This window comes from Hordeum vulgare, chromosome 7H (assembly GCF_904849725.1).
Source record: "Hordeum vulgare subsp. vulgare chromosome 7H, MorexV3_pseudomolecules_assembly, whole genome shotgun sequence".
NCBI classification, from domain to species: Eukaryota; Viridiplantae; Streptophyta; class Magnoliopsida; order Poales; family Poaceae; genus Hordeum; species Hordeum vulgare.
In genome coordinates this window covers 410,316,560-410,334,293 of record NC_058524.1, presented here as the reverse complement: position 1 = coordinate 410,334,293, position 17,734 = coordinate 410,316,560, and positions in this window count along the sequence as shown.

Here is a 17,734-nt window from a genome sequence, read left to right as displayed (position 1 = left end):
AGCACATCTTGCAAAACATGGGAAATCACAAAGAACACTATCAAATGCATGTAAACGTTTCTGGTCATTTATTAATCGCGCATGTATGCATCGCAATTAATGTACGGGTAAACATAAAGTTTTAAGAAACAAACACATTAATTAAGTACTTTTACAAACTAAAATAAATACTTTGATTGGTGAGATTTTCGAATTGAGCCAAAGGGAGGGGTATTTCTCTCTCTCCTTGGCTCACATGCCCCGCACATAGCACGCGGCCGGCCCGAGACGAAATATCTGGTGCATCGGAGCTGCTACCGATGCACCGAGCTCACATTGTGCTTTTCAAATGTTTAAGAAGCTCTCGAAAAATTAGCACTCATACAACATCAATGTAGGTTGTCACAAAATCTCAATTCAAAATTAGAAACATAACTCGAAAAGCAAAGATGACAAATTCAATACCGAATAGTACATAACATAACTTGGACTTTAGATGTGCTCCATTATCACTTTGATGCCAATTTTTCTCATTTTTACATCTCAAAATGTATTTCAGATTTTTGTACGAAATTTTGTGACATCATATGTTGATGTTGTGTTAACGTGCTAGATTTGTTTTAGATTTTTTACAACATTCTATAGCATCCGGTTATATTTACGTCGCATATATTCCCGTTGGTAAATCGGATATATTCCCGTCGGTCGGAAATGTTTTGGCTCAACCAGCCACAACACTATGCGGGTCCAACGTGCTAGTCTCCAAGTCCGGCCACATTGTTCAAATGTTCGGACGTGGCAAAATCATTCCCAATGCCAACCGAAATGCCACAAGAGTAGATCGATGAGAACCCTTTTTCTTTAGGAAGATAAACACAAATCTATTTTTTTTCTTTTGACAAACGATACTTTATTTAATCATTTTTTTTTTGAAACATGGCGCTTTATTGATTAAATCACATCATTACAAAGTTCTTCCCGCAAACACTCCGGGACAACATCAAAGTAAAAATTACAGGAAGAAAGCATACTTCTACGAGCTAAAACATGCGCCATAACATTTGAACTTCGCCCAACATGCTTGAACGAACAGATATCGAACTCTGAAGCAAGGCGTTTGATATCGCCGACCACAGAGCCGACAAGAGATCGATCCATAGAAGAGGACCGTATCCTTTGAATCAGCGTCAGGCAGTCCGATGCCATGGAAATGCACCTGAAACCATTGTCTCTTGAGACCTCGAGAGCACGTCGAGCAGCCATCGCTTCGGCGAGTTCCGGAGCCACAATTCCTGCTATTCCTTCGTTGCAAGCCATCATGAAAGAGCCATGATGGTCACGCATCAGCGCACCCCATCCCATGCGGTTCTCGGCTTGAAAAACAGCAGCATCGACATGAAGACAAATGTGCCCGGCTGGTGGTGGCGTCCACACTGGAGGTGAAGAGGAAGCACACCTGTTGGCCTTTGGTTGCGGGAAACAATGCTGAACTATATTGTCCACATAAGCCTTGATCTTGCTAGCCACGCGAGACGGATGGAGGAGATCATGCCCATTCCTAGCATCATTTCTAGCCTCCCACACATGCCAGCAAGTAACCGCCAGGGTGGTCAATTGGATTTGCGACGATCTGTGCAGGAAATCAAAGATCCATTGTCGCATATCAGAGAAGGACCTCTTACCCAGCTTGACAGGAATATCTTCTTTCACGGCATCCCAAACTGAAGCGGTGAAGGGGCAGAAGAGAAACGTATGCTCCACAGTTTCAGTGCGTCCACAGAAAACACATCTATCATCAGCCGGTATCTTGTGATGCTTCAGTTGAGTACCGGTCGGGAGACAGTCGTGGGACATACGCCAAAGAACAACTTTCATTTTATTGGGGGAATTAATGGCCCAAAGAGATTTCCATGATCTCGTTTGATCACCCAAATCAGAGGCCTCACCATGACCCTTGGCAGCACGTTTGCAGAAGAAAGTCTCCATGCGTGCAAAGTTGTAGGCTGACCTGACCGTGTATACACCAAATTTGGCATGTGGCCACGAGGCAAAATCTGCAAAACCATGTCGGCTGATCGGGATATGCTGAATGATCTTAGACATATCCGCCGAGAAGAATTGCTGTAGTTTAACCATGTCCCAGCCATCTGCCCTGTCGTTGAGCAGAAACCGGACAGTAGCCTTCTCTGGAAGCGCTGCACAGGTTTTGAACATACCAGGTTGAAAGCCTGGAATCCAATTATCCTTGACAACATCAATCCGATCTCCATTACCAACACCCCATCGTAGCCCTTTGACCATAAGCTCTCTGCCGAACAGAATCGATCGCCAGGTGAATGAAGAAGAACGTGGTTTGACAGCTGACAAGAAGTCCGAGTCTGGGAAATAGCGACCCTTCAACACCCGAGCACACAGTGATGTTGGTTCGGTGAAAAGACGCCAGGCTTGTTTCCCTAACATAGCTTGATTGAAGATCACAAAGTCCTTGAAGCCCATACCACCTAAAGATTTGGGAGTGGACAGCCAATCCCAGGATCTCCAATGCAGTTTCCTTTTGCCATCCTCAAAACCCCACCAGTGGTTGGAAACACTTGATTTCATCTTTTTGCAAACACCAACAGGGACTTGGAAGCAACTCATTACATAATTTGGAATGGACTGTGTAACTGATTTGAGCATCGTCTCCTTGCCTGCTCTAGACATAGGCTTGTCATTCAAAACAGTCACACTCCTCCACACACGGTCCGACAGGAATTTGAACGATGACGAGATCGCTCGTGCAATTTCTGTGGGCATGCCCAGATACGAATCCTGAAGAATCTCGTTGTCAACTTGCAGCAGATTCTTAACCTTTTGTTTGACTGCATCATGGCACTGATTGCCAAAAAAGACAGAAGATTTTTGGGGGAACTTTATTTAATCATTTATGAGAACCAATGTGTCAGAATAGATGAGACCAACTCAGCCCGGGATGATTGTCTAGGTATCGGGGTAGAAAATCTAGCTAACTTAGCTATTTCATGGGTAACTTGATTGCTCTCCTATTGCAGTGAGCAAACAAAACATGATTGAAGTCCCGAGTCATGTAGTAGCAATCATCAAAGATAGCTCCCGCCATTGAACTCGATCTTCCCTCTTGCAAGGCCGAAACCACCTCGGCATTGTCGGACTCCAACTCTAACTTGTTACATCTGACTATTCTAGCCAGGTTGAGCCCAAATCTAACCGTTTTGCCTCTGCGGTAAAAGCAATGAAACAAAAACTTATTTCCTCATTGGTTGCCGCTATACACTTTCCGTTATGATCACATATAATAGTCGTAATAGTACCTTCTAGTTGATCCTCATCAAAGCTGGCATCAACATTCAATTTCATATAACTCGTCTTGGGTTTCCTTCAAGCAGTTTTGCGTATTTTTGCTTTTCGGACTGCATGTCAAAACAAAGTTTGCGGCCAACCCTCTGATCGCTAGATGGGTTTGCATCGCGCTTTGTGTTTGTTCGACGTGAGTAAGTTTAGTTTTCTTCATTCATACCACAAGTACCAAGCAGCAATCGCCATGGTTTGTTGCAAGTTATGGAGACCTAGGACATGCACGTCCTATTCTGGGAGACACAACATATGCTTCAAAATTGTTTCTCTGGCTAGATATGCTCTCCATACTTTCTTAAGAATCACTAGCAATTTCCACACTATCTTGGCCTTGTGGCATTCAAAGAGGAGGTGCTTCAAACTATCAAGACCAAGGTCGCAACCTGACAATGCACCTTTACCTTTAAGTGTTTTGCAGCTAATATTGCCCAAAAAGAAATGGCCTTGTGTAGTGCTCTCCATGTGAATGTATTGATCTTAGTTGGGCATAAGATAACGTAGAATAAACTTGGGGTACAAAGAGTTGTGAATACTCAATTCATCAATTACATGTCTTTTAAAAAGGATCCATGTCGATGTTTACTCACAACATAAGCCATGGGTAAACTAAAGATGGTGGGAACCGAAGTGGCACCGGAGGGCGCTGGGAACGAACTTGGTACAAGCATGAAACTTACGATGTACCCAGGTTCAGGGCTCTCCGTAGAGATAACACCCCTAATCCTACCGGTGCGTATGATGTATGAATGGGACTACAAAGTGCTCCTGGAGCTGTATTGCGGAGGAGGAAGAAGGAGCTGCCGGCTCGCGTCTGCCTCTCCTATGTGGTTGGTGTGTGTGATGAGTTGACCGACCCTCTGCATGGAGGGGGGGGGGGGGTTTATAGACGAACCCACTGACCTATAATATGGATAAAAGGTACAAGAGTGGGACCCGACTGGCAGCCTCGCCGGCTGGCCAGGGGGCCCACGGGGGTCTTGTCTTGTCGCTGGAGTGGCTCGTCGGCTGCGAGGTATCGTCTGGTTGTGGGACCCACCGGCTAGCCAATAAGGCTCTCGCGTAAGGTTGACGCAGGACACATGTGTACGTCCGGCTCGTCCTGCGAGATTCGTCATGGGCAAACAGTACGGCCGTCTCCAATGTTCCCACGCCGAGTCCAGTAATGGAGTGGGAGCTTGACGGGCCGACACTGTGCAGGGTGATGGATCAGAGCCGGAGGAGGTCAGCGGCGTGGCCGCCGACACTGTACCTACCGTGCATCCCGATCCAGTACCTTTGCTGACGTGTAGCCACCTTTAACCGTAGGGTCTCATCATGACCTACGGCTTGATGTGACTTGTACTTCCTAGCTGGCTAGTCGCTTGACTAGTCGGCCCACGCACGGCCGCCTCGCCCCTAGCCGGCTGGCTTGGCCTAGGCGGCCAGGGGGAGGTAGCCGTCTCGCCTCTAGCCGACAGGTGCTTCCTGGCCGGACGGAGAGTTGGCCACCTCGCCCCCCAGCCGGCAGGTGCTTCCTAGCCGGCCAGGGGACTTGGGCTTGGTAGAATTGTTCTGGTTATTCCTTCTTGGTTGAAGGCAAAGGAGCAGGCTCGTTGAGCCTACCCCGGGGTTGTCCCCCCGACACTAGTCCCCGAAGCTGGGGAGGCTCGCTGCTTTGGAGTGGGTGGCCTCATCGGCTTAATTTGCCTGGTTATTGAGTTCCTGCCGCCGCCTGTGACAAGGGATGCCGGCTCGGAAGCCGGATGGCTTCCAAGCGACGCCTCGGCTTCGTTGTTGGTCGCGCAAATCGCGCCACGTGCCAGGCCTGGCCTGACATGATGATGGTTTACGCAGGTGACAGGACTGGGCCTCGGCCCTGGGTCCCGCCACGACGCCCCCTCGGCCCTCGTTCGGAGGATCCTCTGCGGATTTACTCCGCGACGGTTGGGTCTCGGGAAGCGTTACCGCCCGTAATAAACGGGATTAGTGGGGTCTTGCGCGCACCGGATCCCCTCCCTACGATCCTTCGTGGGGTTTAAATGGGGCGTGGGGGTACCGAGGAGGCCATTCGCCCCCCTCTCGCCCCACATCAACGCCCTCTTCCTCCCTGAGCCCAGGGAGAAAGAGACCGTCTGTCTTCGTCTTCATCCTCTCTGTCGCCGTCGCGCCACCCGTCACCGCCAGTCTCCCCAAGCGCCCGTGGCCCGCAGCCATGGCGAGCGGCTCCTCCTCGAAGAAGAGCCAGTCCAACGGGGCTTGGCTCGGCAGCGAGATTTGCGACGACCACATCGAGGCGCTCCGCCACCGTCGGATGTTGCCTCCGGCCTCCCTCGTGACGGTGCGGATCCCCGAAGCCGAGACCGCCCCGACGCCGCAGGAGGGAGAGATCGTCGTGTTCGACGAGCACTTCTACAGAGGCTTCGGGCTTCCGGCGAGCACTTTCTTTCCCAACTTTCTCACGTTCTTCGGCTTGCAGCCACACCACCTGGCGCCGAACGCCATTCTCCAACTTGCATCGTTCGTCATCCTGTGTGAGGGCTTCCTCGGGATCGAGCCCCGCCTCGACCTCTGGCAGAGCTTGTTCTTCCTCAAGCAGCAGTCCGTCAAGATGGACAAGGCCAAGGTGGAGAAGCTCGATGGTCCTCGCCCGATGACACCGTGCGGAGCCGCACTGCTGTACCATCGGTCGAAATCTGGCTTCCCCCAGATGCCACTGCAAGAATCCATCAAGCAGTGGTAGAAAGGCTTCTTCTATGTGAAGAACGCCAGCCCCGCACACGACACCCTCAACATGCCTCCCTTCGCCATCGAGCCTCCGACAGCGAGGAAGAATTGGCAGGCTAAATATCTGAGGCCAATTCCCGAGTGGCGCAGATCGGCGCCTACCTTGATAGCCTGAAGAGTCGCGGCCTCCTGGGTCGCGACCTGCTTACCACCATGATCACCTGCAGGATCCTGCCCGTGTAGAGGCGGCCCCATCTGATTTTTCAGATGGGCAACCGGTATGATCCCTGCCGGCTCTCCACCAAGAATTTTACAGCCAGCGCAATGGCTCGGGGCGTGAACGAGATCTCCATCGTCCGCCTGGATGATAACGGAGACTGGGAGTGGGGGCTAGTCCCTTACGACAGAGCCCATCCGCCTCCGATGGTAAGCACTCTTGCCGATGTTGTTCTTGTCGTCTTTGAAGTAGTCGATCTTCTTTTTGAGCCGGCTGCCGACTCCATTGCACAGCTATTCGAGAACTTGCAAGCGCTCAACCCGCCTGCCGCCGACGTAGTGACGTCCGACGCCTCGGAGATCGAGGACGAGGGCATGATTGAGCCGCGCTCCGCCGCCTCCGAGGATTCGGAGGATGCACTGGAGTTGGAGGGCTCTGAGCCGCCTGGTGAGCATCTGAAGCCCTCCATTGTTGATTGGACGAATGATGACGAGACACCGCCCTCCTTATCTGATGCAGCCTTCGAGGAAGACTCCGATGAGGTGGAGGAGGTCACCAGCCCACCCCTGATGCGTGGCCACCGCCATGCGGCCGAGACGACCGATCTTGACGAGGCGGCCAAGAAGAAAGGCAAGGGTGCCACAGCTTCCAGGCCGGCCCCCAAGCGTGTCGCGACAGGGCCTCCAGCCGAAGGACGAGCAGGCGGCGCTAAGAAGTGTCGTGCTGGTGCCGGCAGGAGGCAGGTGCCCATTGTTGCGGGGTAAGGGTTCCTTTTCATTCCCTTTTGCTTTGTTTTGCGTGAGGATAGGCTCCTCAAAGGGATACTTGGCAGGGAGGCGGAGGACGTGGAGGAAGATACTGCCTCCGCCGCCGAGCAAGCCGGCTCGGCAGCGGCTGACGCTCCCAGAAGGCTCTTGAAGAACAATCCGCCCGTTGCTGGGAGGCGGCGGCTAAGAAGATGGCCGCGGGCCAATTTCAGCCCAGCCGGGCTGATAAGCCCAAGGAGAGGCGATCGAAAGCCCGTCATGACCCCTCCAAGCAACCACGTGTGGAGGAGCCAGCAAGCGAGGCGGCCCCGAGGCGCACCAGAAGGGCCGAGGCTGCCAAGCCTTCCGAGCCGGCAGCCTCCAAGCCGGCGGACCTCGAGGTAATCCCCGACACACCGGAGTCTGGTGCATGCAGCGCGCCAAAGATAAACCTGGAGGCGCCGGAGGTGACCATGGACGCGCCGGAACCAGCCGACCCACCACCAGCCACAGGAGCCGAGCCGACTGGGATGTCTTCGGAGCCGGCCACCAATCAGACGCCTGGAGACGACACCATCGTCGTTTCTAGCCGTGGCCCGGCTGCTCCAGGAGCCGGCTGTAACGACTAAGATGCGGTCCTTTACAATCTGGGGATCGAGGCCCCCAAATTGGAAAGGAGCGCATCTAAGCGTCTCGCAAACAAGGTATCATAGCTCATACATAATATCAACAGAATGACAATAAGGGATCCAATTGCCATCTCATAAATATATCAGAGTACATCATGCATACAATCAAGGTAGTTCCTCTACAGACTACAAAACAAGGGAAATGACTATGCTACCCTGCCTGCTGGCCCACGATCACGACCACGCCTCAATCTTCTGGATAGTTCACGTACATGCGGTCGTTCTCCTCATCGTACTGCCACGCCAGCTGCGTGCCGTCGGGATCACCTGTCTCGGGGGTACCTGAACCTGTTGGTGTTGTGAAGGAATCTGTGAGCCACGGGGACTCAACAATCTATGACCTCGGTGCCAGAACTAGACAAGTTATTAGGTTGGAAAGGTCGAGTATTTAGGTTGCAACATCCTAAGCTTGATATGGTGGCTATCTTACGTAGAACATATATGAAGGTGGTCTATACCAGCTGTCGATGATACATGATCACTAAGTGATCCTGAACACCTACCTACGTCAGTCATAACCCCACCGTGTTCCCGATCGAAGAGAGATCTTCGAAGGGGACAGTCACGGTTACGCACACAGTTGGCAATTTTATTAGCTTATGTTTAAGTTATCTAATACAGGATGTTAACAAAATATTCCAAGTTGCCACATAACCGCGGGCATGGCTTTCTGAAATATTAAACCCTGCAGGGGTGCTCCAAATAGTCAATCACAAACGTACACGGGCCGCAAAGTAATCCTCTATCACGAATCTCGTGATCTCGTCGGATTCCTTAGAGGAAAACCTCTACTCTGGGGAGAACCAAAGCTTCACTGGGATTCCTATACGCAAGATATATCGCTAAGGTAAGACAAGACTAGCAGGACCTCCCGGTGTGTCGGCGACCCTGATAAGAGCCGCATATCTCAGTCTCAGGACAACACCGTCTATGCAAAGTGGACAAGGACCAAACCTCAAGTTCCCTTGGGGTGGTCTTGCCGACTGCTAGGTGGGTGGACCAACACCCATGAGGAGCACTGGCCCGGGTTGTTGATTAAATTCCTTGGGGGTAGCTATTCCCTATGCAGATTATTATTAAGTGATTAGCAAATTAAAACCAATATTGGGTCCTGCCGGACAAGTCTTAACACTACGCGATTTATCATGAGGGTCCCCATAACAACCCCGAACGTGTTAGGAGCGATCAATATGGAATCAAACACCGGTAGCCGGTAACTATGGCGGCAATAACGGAACAAAGCACCCGACAAAAGGCTAGGACTTCCGTTATTTACCAAGTATACAGGTGCTTTAATTAAATAACAGAATTAAGATAATGATATCAATCTCATGTTATCACATGAGGCAAATCACCCGCATCTAGCAACGCTAACATTAGTAGCTGAGCAAAGCCTACTTAGCCATCCAAGTTTGCTAGGAAGGGATAAGTGTTTGGTTTCATGGCATACTAGGAGGCAAATATTTCAGTGGTAGGCAGCGAGCATATGACAAGGAAACGTAAACTAGCATAACAAGTCTAGAGATGGAATCAAGGTCATATCATCTTGCCTGTGATATCCTCAGCTTGGAATGGTTCTTGTTCGTCCTGCACGTACTCTCCCGAATCCACGTACTCGTTCTCTGATCCTGGTGCTACCCAACATAAGAATAACATCCAATGAACAACATCACCTCAATATGCAACAAGCACATGATGCATGAGATGAATATGAGCATGCATCACTATTTCTATCACTAGCACAAGCATGAGAAGTAAATACATGTTCCTGGACAGATATGCATCCTAAGCTATTTTGACATGCATGAGAATGACATGATCAGGTGCGTCTCATGAAAACGATGCAAAACCATATAAAGAACATTACAATCGGAGCTACGGATCAACGGGAATCAACGAAACAAGATATGAAGCCCTACGTGTCAAATTCATCACCACACACTCCAATGGCTCAGTTCTGGCATTTCCAGGTAGCCAAGACATAAAGCAACCCAACATGAATGGGGTGGAGCAAATAAGAACACCACATCATCAACTAGGCACTCACAAACATCAAAATGACACAACTACACAATCTACCATAAACTGCATCATAGCACATGCCTACACAACCTCATCAAGAGGAGAAGAAAATATAAACAGATTCTCAGACTTAGTGAAAATCTCAGATTTTCACTAATCTGGAATTTCAGCCACATGCCCACTTTGTCTAGGCACAACTTGCACACAAGATGCCATAAGTGAGAAATGACACCAACAAGCTATAGAGGGGATCGCCCTCTACTGCCACAACAAGATAACATGCCCTTGGGCTCATCACACTCCATGGAAACAAGGACTAAACTTAGAACAAATCTGAATATGTCATCTCCAGAAAGTGTTCCAATGGCAAAACTAAGTTCACCAATGGATTCCTTGGGAGATTCTACCCCAAAATCATATATAATATCTATGCACTTACTTGGAGCAAGTAACCACAACAAGGAAGGAAAATCTACTAGAGACATACATAGTGAATAGTGCATCATCTCATGTGCACATCACTATATCCACTCCTACCTAGTTACTTGTTCATGTGCAACAACAAAAAAAGTGACATGAGGGTTTTGACCCCATGTATGTGTGTCATAGCACATCATCATCCAAGATCATCTACCAAGCTATCCACACACACAAGACATCATGCCCACTCACATATGGTCATGTGAAGGTGCATAGTTGACTTGCAAAGGTGGGGTGATCACACACACCATCTACTCCAATACACCACACTACAACATGCTCTTGATCAAAACACAATATGTAAGTCCTCTAAATATGTAGCAAAAGCATGGGAGAATCATATCACATACACATGCACAACTACTTGTGCCACATGAGTTAAACTCATGTGTGTGTGTTGCACACACACACCACAAGATATATGCACACAAGCATACCACACTACTCCACATAAGCATCTCACTAGTTGCATCTACACACATGCACTTATGCTAGCATCACCACACATACACATGCACATCACCATGTGCACACATACCACATACACCATACACACAAATCCCACACCCAAGTAATACCTACAACCACTACATGCATCTGCAGGAAGGAAAAATAAAATGCACACTTTCATGCCTATTATTTAGGCACAAGGTGTAGCAAGATAATAACAAAAGGAAAAAAATAAAAGAAGGAAGGAAAACAAAAGAGGCAGGCCTGGGATTCGAACCCAGGGCCTCTGGTTCCAACCACAGAGCCTGATCCACCACACTACAGTCCATGCTATCGACACAGAGAGGGGATCGAGCAGGGTAAGGTGTCCCGTGTGGCTACAATGTCGAAACAACTACAAAACCAAAAACGTGCCGAGGGGGGATTCGAACCCGCAACCTCCTAACAGGCAACAACACCACTCTACCACCAGGCTACGAAACGGAACTTAACAAGTAAGGGGAAGTAACTCTGAAGAGGATCCCCTTCGTGCATCACCACTGCCCGACGACGACCGGAACAGGGGAGGTGCTCGCCGGCGTTGTGCTACAAATTGAGCTACGGGATCTAGATGGAAGGTTGCTTGGGCAACCAGGGTTCCATTTCTAACGCATCTACTGCCCGAGCGGCCCTACAATGATGGATCAACGCAGCGCAGCAGCTCCGGCGACAGAGGCGACACGCCGATGATTCTATAGCTACGACTCTCGATCTGGGACAGGGAGGAAGGAGGAGGAGTACTACCTCATGTACAGGTCAAGGAGGAAGCGCCCGTAGAGGAAGTAGTAGGAAGAAGCGTGCGGAGAAGATGCTCGTCGGAGAAGATGCGCCGTCGAGAAGAAGAGGAAGGAGGGACGATGCGGACGATCGAGCGACGGGAACGAGCTCATGGATGATGCTGCAAGCTTCCGGACACTTCGACGAGTAGGAAGCAACACCACAACGACGACGACGGCGACCTTCATGGCTCGGCCATGGAGGAGCCGATCCCTTACCTTACGGCGACGACAGAGAGAGGAGGGAGATGCGATTTGGATGGGGCGGCGGCGGAGGAGGAACCCTAGCCAAGGCACGGACGCTAAGGGGGATTATATAGGGCGAAGAGGGAGGAGAGGGACGTGGCGCTTCCATGTGCGCGACGCTCTCTCCGGAGAAAGCAGAGGGGAACGAACCTAGGAGGCTGACGAGCGGGTCCCAGTGCCCTGCTGGAAAGCGATGAGGAAGAAGGGACGCGCCCTAGGCTCGCGAGAGAGAGGGAACGTGCCGACTAGGTGGGAGGAGGCCCATCTAGTGCGACAGATAGAGAAATAGGGAATCCCTGAGCTAATTCCTATTAAAAGAAAACCAGAGAAAGAAAAATAGACACAGGGCTATCTGTTGTGGATAAAATCAAACTAAAAATGTCCCTGGTCAAGAAAATAAATAACCTATTTAAATAAAGTTCAAATGGAATTTATGGAGCAACTTAAATAAATACAAAACAACAATTTAGTTTATGTTCTGTGGTTTATTTGCACCTTTAGAACGCTTACCAAAACACCAAATCTTGCACTCCAATATCCCCACAATATATCCCAAACATAGGACATTTTTAAATCAGGTTAGGAGTAAAAGGAATTTTGGATTAGAAATAAAGAGAGAAAGGGGTTTAGAAAATGAGAAGCCACCACCTATGCTATGTCTACTAGCCACATCACCACATGAAATCACAATGGCTACACATGAACACAATGCAATCACAAGGACAAGACATGGCATGAAACAATATGGTATGCATGCATGCAAGGAAGAAAATAAGGAACATCACATGAAATCATAACATGAACTCTCTCATAACATTGACAAGGTGGTCCCACATAGGAAGGTTCCAAAAAGGGAAGGCTTTACACTTGGGGCATTACACCGACCCCAGTGCCGGGAGCCGGCTCATGAAGACCTGGCGGGCGGCCAACCTCGAGCGCCAGATGCTGCCCGCCAGAACCGTGCTCCATGTCGTCCCGGAGCTGGTGTCGCTGTTTGCGAGTAGCCGGGACAAGGTGAAGCAGGCGGCCCGGGTGGCGCACAACGACCTGGAGCACCTCAAAGAACGTGCCTGGGTGAGCACTTCATCTGTTGCGTCTTCACGACCTTGGTTTTGATTTTTTTTGTTCTTGATTCAGTGGGGGTGCACCAGCGCACCCACTGGGTGTAGCCCATGAGAATCGGGCCGGCCAAGCATTGGTGAGGCCGAATCTCTTCGAGCTTATCCCTTGTCTTTCATTTTTTAGTGGGGGCGCACGAGCGCACCCAGTGGGTGTAGCCGCCGAGAATCGGGCCGGTTATGAATTAACCGGGCCAAATCTTATTTTGCTTCTTCTTTGCTTTGCTCGTAGGAGCTTTATGACGCCCAGGTGCACGCGTACAACGCGCTGCGGGCTCAGAACCAGGCGGCTGACGGCCAGGTTGCCAATCTTCAGGTCCGGCTGGGCGAGGCCGTCGCGGAGCGGGACGCCTTGCGCGAGGCGGACCAGCGGCTCCAGCAGCAGCTGGCTCTTTTCCGGATGGAGAAGAAGGAGCTCGAGGCGTCCCGCCAGGCTGAGCAGGAGCAGCTGCGCGCCACCCTGCAGGAGAAGGACGATTCCTATGCTACCGACACGGAGCGTCTCAAGACGGCTCATCTCGAGGAGATGAAGCTCAAGGACGCTGCCCTGAAGGAGAAGGAGGAAGCCCTGATCCAGAGGCAGGCGCAGCTATCCAAGACGCTGGAGACGACCGCGGCCCTCCAGGAAGAGATCTCCTGCGTAACTCAAGTGAGCAAGGTGCGGGAGCTCGAGGCCTTGGAGAATTCCCACGAGAGCGACACCCATTTCGATCGTAAGTCCTTCTTTTATTTTGTCTTGAATATTTCTTCTTTGCCGCTCCCTCCTCTTATTCTTCTTCGCGCCCCTTCTCCTGTTCCAGGACACTTCCCTGAAACACGGGAAGCGGCTGAAACGGCTGTTGAGGTCAGCCGCGAGGAGCGTCGTGCTGCCGGCCAGGAGGTGGATGCCACTGCCGGCTGGAGTGTGGAGGAGATTGGCGTAGGCCTCAGAACCCGCCTGCGTGTCCTAGCCGAATTCGTGGAGCGGCTCCATAGTGCAGGCTCGTCGATGATAAGGGCTCTGTGGCCCGACGCTGTGGAGCCGGCGTCGATGAGCCGGCTCTCCTGCTGGCTTGCAGCTGGCGGCGACCGCCTGGACGCCTGGCGCGCCTCAACCGCACATGCGGGTGCCTACATGGCACTGTGCTTGGCCCAGTCTTGGTACCGAAACCTGGACTTGGGCAAGCTCGTCGCGCAGCGCGATGACTCGGAGGGGGAGCTGCAAGCCATGGAGGAGCAGCTGCAGGTGAGGGCCAGCGACATCGCTTCGTACGCTGCCTGGGACGAGCTCAACTTGGAGCGAGATGACGACGAGAACGTGGTCCCTAAGGGCTTGCACCGTCTTTAGCCCTATGATGCCAATGGCAGCTCCGACGAGGCGGCCCATGAAGAGGAAGACGCCGATTCCAGCAATGAGGCGTATGCCGACTCCGCCAAGGACGGAGCCGAAAGCTCTCGTGGAGGAGACGGCGCCACCGCCTCGGGAGCAGCCGCGATGGTGAAGCCACCACTCCAGGAGCAGCAGCCGGGGCAACAGACGAGGCCGCCGCCCTTTAGCTGATCCTGATTTTCTTTTTGTTGTCTGCAATACTTTGTTAGTCCAACAGTTCCACCCATTGGGGGATGTGTAATGAACTTCGGTCGTGGGCCAATGCTTTTGAATGTATGAATTCTGCATTAAATTCATAATGCCATGCATGTTGTTTTATGTCTTCATCTTTTGATTCCTGCTTGACTTCCTTTTTTCTCCAACCCCTTTACTCCCTCTAGCATCTACCCCGCTAGCCCGACAACCGGGAGTCGGTCTGTGACTGGGTCGATGCTTCTGCCTTTGGGAATATTGGACTTAGATTTCTCGAAGCCATCAAGACTTAAAGACTCAAACACAAACTAGCAGAGGCCGGCTAGAATAAGATCGCAAAAAAGGATCAAACCAACCCGAGCCGGCAACCCTTTTTGTAGTTTGAACTTTTCGCGCAGCACGCCTTACCTCCAGCCGCCTCGCTAGCCAGACAGCTGGGAGCCGTTCTATAGCTATTACGAGACGACCAGGGTTCGACCCGGTGTGCACTGTATGTTCTTCTACAAATAAGGTAATCGTTCGGGCGGCTAGCAAGCCCCCGAGCCCGTTGGAGCCGGACCAAGGGACTGACAGAATGAGTGAAAACTCTAGTTATGAATCCAAAAGAAGCATATGTGCATGCTCTTTCCATTGCATTCATTGGAAATCCCGAAGAGGGAGAAAGATACATATGTGCATGCTCTTTCCATTTTTGTTACTGGCCTTCTAGCAGTAGAACGGGCTGTAATGCCCCAAGAGTGTATCTTTCCCTTTTTGGAACCTTGTCTATGTGGGTCCACCTTGTCATAGATATGAGAGAGTTCAATGTGTTATGATTTCATGTGTCACCTTGCTTTGTTTACTCTTCCTTTGCATGCATGCATGCCATATCATTTCATGTCCTTGTCTTATGTTGGTGCCTTGTGAATATATGTGTGTATGTGCATTGATGATTATGTCTTGTGATGATAGTGTGTGTGAGAGTTGGAGTGGTGCAGTGCTAGTAGTAATGCTATGTGGTTGCACTAGGTTTTAAAACCTTCCCTCTCCCTTTTATACCAAGGCCAAGTTTCACTTGAGCCTACCCTGTTTTTAAAGTGCCCAAGGTTTAACATATTTTGTGGTGGATTTGTAGATGTGAAGTTGCTGTTTTGATCCAAGTCTAAAAGGTGTAAATATTCACAAAATAGAGCAAACATATTCTGTTTTGTAAATATTTAGTCGCTGCAAATATTCATTTTATAATTTATTCAAATAGGTCATAATTTATCATGACCAGGGGTGTGCTAGTTTTATTTTTAGCATTTATAGATTTGTCTGTGCTTTCTTTTCTTTCTCTGGTCATCCTTGTATTTGGAAAACCCCCAGGGATTTAATTTCTATCTATATGGCGCCACAGGTGGGCTTCCTCCCCCTGTGCGGCCCATTTCTCCTCGCTGCCTCCCCGCCTAGAGCCCACTTGCGCGTCCCTCCTTCTACCTGACGCCGTTCCTCCCCAGTGCGCACTTTCCGTTTGAGCTTCAGAGAGAACGAGTCGCCGTGAGGGCTCACGGACGTCGAGGCTCCCCATATAGCCTCGGTGTGCGTGCCCCCTTCCTTAGGGTTCCTCCTTTCCCCATCTGCCGCCGCCACTCCTCCTCCATCTCCCTCCATCTCTTCTTCCCCCTCAGGTAAGGGTGCTATAGTTAGGTTGCAGAGAGAGAGGGGAAGAGCGCCGTCGTCGTTTACCCTGCACCCGCCGTCTCCGGCGCCGGCCGCCATGTACAGCGGCTCAGGGCTGCACCCCGCGCTCCATTCCCGTCGTCGTTGAGGTCGAGGAGCGATCTCACCGACGGGCAGGTGCTCGCCATCGACGTGTACTCGGTGTTCTTCCTCCCCTGCGTCGGTTCTGCACCGCTCCACTGCATCTTCGTCAGATCGTCTCCGTTCCGGCTTCTTCCCCTTTAGATCGTCCCCTTCTTCCTTCTCCTAGGTGAGCTTGCTCCCTTCTCTCCCTTTCCCCACAAATAGATCCGGCCGAAGTAGTTGCGTGCTTCTCTGATCAGGGAACAAGCGGCAACTCCTGATTGTTGTGTGGTGTTGGTCCCTGTTGCGTGTGCTCTGCTCGTCGTGCTAAGGGAGAAGGCTTCCCACGCAGCTGTAGTTGATGTTGCAGGTGTCCCGTAGAGCAGCAGTAGACGAGTAGGCCAACTCCGGTGAGAGTCCCTGTCGCCGGCGTCTCTCTGTCCGCAGAGCAGAGCAGAGAGGCCTAGTGGTATACCTAGTAGTACCCCTCCTCTCTGCCAGATCCCGAACTGTAGCCCAGTGGTTAGTGTGCTGGGTAGTTGCGGAGAGGTTATGGGTTCGAGTCCCAGCCTTGCCCCTTTTTAATTATTGTTTTTCGGTACAGTGGCGCTTGCAGCAACAAAGCAGTTTAACCTGCTGTCGTCCTCTGTCCTGTCGAGAGTCTGTTCCTAGCGCAGTGGTGCTAGTTGCAGGTGGGAATGAGGAAGTCCTGGGATCGACCCCCACCCATGCCTTTTATTTTTTCTTTTCGTTGCTATTCTTCCTATTTTTCTTTTGTTGTTATGTTCCTTGCTGTGGTGTGATAAACAGTAAGGGTGGCATTTTTATTTTCCTCCCACAAGTAGGTATACTCCTATGCTTGAGATGGTGATAGGGATATCATGTGTAGGTGATGTTTTGGTCATGTGGATGTGTGGGCTTTGGAGCTTATGTGCATGTGCTGATCTAGTTTATATATGTGTGTGTGTGTCTTTGCACTAGGAGTGCATGTGTAGGTATATATGTGTAGGAGTGCATGGGTGCATGTATATAAATGTTGGCTAGATTATATGTGTGTAGTATGTGTGTGTGTGGGTTCCCCCCCCACATACCTTGTGAGTGTGCTTTTGTAGTAGTTCATGTTAGGTGTGTGTGTATGTGAGTGTGTGTGTGCTTATGTGTGTGTGTGTCTCACACATGCCATGGCATGAGGTGCCATGATAAGCACATGAGTTGTATGTGTAGGTATAGGATGCATTTGTGAGCATAAGCTAGTGGTTGTTCTTTTTGTCATGTGTAGGAGCCTTCTTGCTAGTGCTTGATGTGTGTGGTGTGTGGTGGTGTGCTAAGGCACATGAGCATGATGTCTACCCCTCATGTGCACCTATGTAGTGTTGTAAGAGTGCAAGTGCTTGTGTAGGTATTGTTCTAGTGAATAGCACATGTGATGATGCACTATTCACTATATGTGATTCCATGTAGGATTTCATTTCTAGTTTGTGCCCATTTGTTCCTTGCAAGTGCATAGGTATTATATATGTTTTGGGGTAGAATCATCCCAGGAATCCATTGGTGAAGTCAGTTTTGCCTTTG